Here is a 4,236-nt window from a genome sequence, read left to right on the forward strand (position 1 = left end):
CTAGGCTAGGCTAGGCTAGGCTAGGCTAGGCTAGGCTAGGCTAGGCTAGGCTAGGCTAGGCTAGGCTAGGCTAGGCTAGGCTAGGCTAGGCTAGGCTAGGCTAGGCTAGGCTAGGAGGCTAACGAGGGTTCTGTAGATATCAACTGATAAGCGCTAAACAATACTCGGCAGAGGGAAGGGATAAGAGTGAGTGTTAAATAGGGAGTGAGTAATATGAAACAGCTGTGTGCAATCAGTGCTGTGTGCAATCAGTGCTGTGTGCAATCAGTGCTGTGTGCAATCAGTGCTGTGTGCAATCAGTGCTGTGTGCAATCAGTGCTGTGTGCAATCAGTGCTGTGTGCAATCAGTGCAATGAATGATGGGATATGTAGTCCGGGGTGATATGCAACAGGGTGTAGTGCGAGAGTCAATGAAAATGGAAAGGGTGACCTCTGATGGCTAGCAGACGGAAGTTCATGGACCGGATTCGTGACAGTCACACAGCATCTGGTTCATTCCTGTTACACCATCACTTTTGAGCTCTGGTAAGCAAAAATAAAAAAAACAGTTATGCCAGTGTTATATCTGTGGAAGTATTTCTATAAAAGGGAATACTCAGCTTTCAGGAACTCAATCACTTTAGTAAGTATAGCTTGATTATGGCAGCAAAATTAACGTGGAAATAAAGAGCTAAATATAGATCAGTGTGGGATTGACAGTCTACTGAAGTTAGCAATATATTTCTGTAATTTGTGTAATTTTATCATACGTATGTGTGTATAAAATCCCTTTATCTGATTTTATGATTAAAGAAAACTAAATAAAGTGATTTCCATCTTCATTTATATTTTATTCAATGAATTAAGACAGATTATTAACATGTACTCAATGCACATATACATTTGCACACATCCTACATATTAGACATTTACCTAGGTTATGTAGGACATTTACTAGACTTACATACGTTAAGACCATTTCAGAAAACAAAATTTGTGCTGTCTCATGCATGCACAGGGGGAGACCAAAAACCTGACAAACAAATGATCACGTATTTGAACTCACACAATGAAGCGCAAGGGCAGCAGGACCTCTGTTAGATCACAGTGACTGGAGGGAAGAGGCGAGGGCAATGAGTTACGCAATAATCCATGTTAGTGTGCAGAGAACACACTGTGCCGGAACTGCAGTATCGCCTGCCTCTGTCCCAGGGCCTGTTTCTGAAATATTTGCAAAATACCTCCCACAGAGACAAAATGAATATGAAACGAGTCAATTAAAGTCATTTAAATGTAGGTAGTGTTTAGGAAAAGGTGGACGCTTTGATCAGAAGAATCGGCCTGTGTGCATGAGTTATCATTTTGGTTACATCCCTTTTTATGTGCCACTGACATAAACTCAAAAACAACACTGGCTTTTTTTCTTCTTAATGAGTATTTTAGTTTTCCTGTAAGAAAAAAACATTTAAAATATCATAATTTTACTTGAGAAGCAAAATTTTATATGATAACAGGAATTATTTTCAGACTGAGAACATATTTTTGTCTGCGGCATTACTGACAGTAAAATGGAAATTATTGGGATTCCCCAGATGTCAGACAGGACATCACCTCTCTTTCCAGGACAATAAACCAGTGGTGTTGTGTGGCATAGCCTGCACACTGCCTGAATAATGATAAGGTGGGTTGAAGAAGATGCAGGGTTGAACCACTACAGCTTAATAACAAGGGTGTGAGGCTACAGGAAGTCCACATATCTGAATGAAATAGTGTGGTCCAGAAAATTAGGTAAAATTAGTTGCCATTCATAATAGGGAGATGGATTAGTGAGCAAATGGATAATTAAGAGGAGGATGAAGAATATAAATATACAAGTATCTTCACATGCTGCTTGTGTTTGCAACATAGTAAAGTCTGTACTGAATCCAATGCATATAAGCACCCATCAGTCACTTCCTTAGATATTCTCAGATACACAATCTCAGTCCTGCTTTACTCACCTAATCAAGCTATTCTTCTGCATCTCAAACAACATACCTACGAACTAAACAAAATATTATATAATGAACACTCTGCCATACTGACATCAGACATGGTTGGGAGAGCACAGAATGTCCATGCATATACATAAACACCTCGGAAATCAAAAGAGCAACCGCTGTTTATGAAGAACCCATTAGTAGTCATGGTGGCAAACATACACACATCCATCCATTATACAAACACACATTATTTCCGGACAACATGGCTCATTGTAGTCTCCCCACTGGGAAACTACTTTAGTTTCAGTATTCCTTTCTCACATTCAGCTGACATACAACGCAGCATTGGCATCTTAAACATTAAAGTCCAATAACATGCAATATTGGCTGAATGAATGAGAACTGAAAAAGTGTCAAAGTTAGTCAAGAAGACAACAGATTTTATTTGTTCACCAAGACGGATTCACTTGTCTATCGAATACATACAGAAAACAACAGCAGTTACTACAATATGACTATTCCACAATGGATATAGTGTGTATACCAAAACCAACAGCTGAAAAGATTAATTAGATTGTATTGGGGTTACAGTACAGAGACATTACAGTATTAATTGCCTATAAAATTTAAGTTTATGATTACCTTTTGTACAGCCAGAGATGAAAACGGGAAATTGTATTTGCTTGCAATTCTCAGGGGCATTTCTCATGGCCAGTTTTCTTTTGATAGTACACGTGAATCTACGCTTCACTTGTGATGCTTTCACATAGTGCATTTATGAAGCCATTACAGCAGGATGATTACACAAGTCTTGACACTAACAGAACAGAGGAAATGGGTGAGAACGGATAACAGTGTTTGACAGCATGTTAATCTAATTGCTGGTAATACCCTGACTTGTCCCAATGACTGCAGGATATTTAGGATTTTAAAATGCATTGTTGTTGTACTTCTTACTCTGGTCAATGTTTCTCATGGTGGGTTTATTCTTGAAACTGCTAGTCTTAGCTAAAAAAATATATATAAAAATAAGCAAATCAATCAATCAATCAATAAATTAAACTTTCCACATTTAAAACATGCACCTGTTGTGACAAAATGCTTCAATAGTTGGGCATAATTCCAACCAGTTTACATTCTTTTATTGTTGACATTTACCTTGTATTCCAGTGTGTTTTTAATATTTCTTTGTGTACTCAAGACCTTTTACAAAATGGATATATGATTGATATATGACTGTTGCTGCTTAGTATTCAGCAGCTTTTCATTACGCCATGTCTGCACACTAGTATCACCCAAACTTATTTTGCTATAAGTTTGATTGCATCATATAATAATTGCTGTTAATAGTGTTCATTGTCTGTTTGATTACATCTTTAATTGATTTTTCTGTACATTTCTGCCATATGTACATTAACTGACAGTCACCACTGATAAGCTACTACTAAATATTGTAGAAACTTAATTTGCTGTAAAGTTGCATTGCAACGATTTGTATCGTGAAAAGTGCTATACAAATAAAACTTGTAGAACGGTACAATGGTTATCTAACCTTTATCAACACGCTCCACAACAGCAAATCAGGGAAGCATGCAAGGAACATCACTGCTGACTATGTATTTCAGAAACACTCCCCTGAAAAATGCTTCAGATCCATAAATATCAGTTCTGTTTGACAGCACAAGGGCTTCTTGAGCAGTCAGCCTGCTAAACCTGCTCTTGAAATTGTAACCAGCCCCAGCTCCATTCAAAAAAGCATTAGTTTCCCAAAATCTCAGCACACATAGACACTACATTAAGATTATTTGATTAAGTTGATTAAGTCAAATACATTACATATGATGGCATTGGTTTTGTACTATATAGAATAGTTAATTATGATTTTATTTATCTTTTCATTATGTACCCTGCTGAAGATTTGCTTCAAGCACAAGACTACTCAGCTGTGACCTATTTGCCTCTGATATGAAAGCTTTCTGTTACAGAGGAGAAAAGATTAAGAGCATTATGTTAATTGAAGAGGTCAATATTTTCCTTATTTTCTTTTTTTTTTTGTCTTTATTTTTCTTCATTAAATAGGCCATTTTCCCTAACTAAAATAAAACTGTGTTCTTCAGAAGCTTTTTTTTGAAGTTATAATTAATTATGCTTTTACAAGAATGTTAATATGCTTGCCAGATGCTATTTAAAACAAAAATGTCACATTTTTTGTTTTGTATAGAACCCTGAGGCCATTATAACAATATATATATATATATATATATATTTTTTTTTA

This window comes from Sinocyclocheilus rhinocerous, unplaced genomic scaffold (assembly GCF_001515625.1).
Source record: "Sinocyclocheilus rhinocerous isolate Xijiao unplaced genomic scaffold, SAMN03320098_v1.1 scaffold947, whole genome shotgun sequence".
Classification (NCBI taxonomy): Eukaryota; Metazoa; Chordata; class Actinopteri; order Cypriniformes; family Cyprinidae; genus Sinocyclocheilus; species Sinocyclocheilus rhinocerous.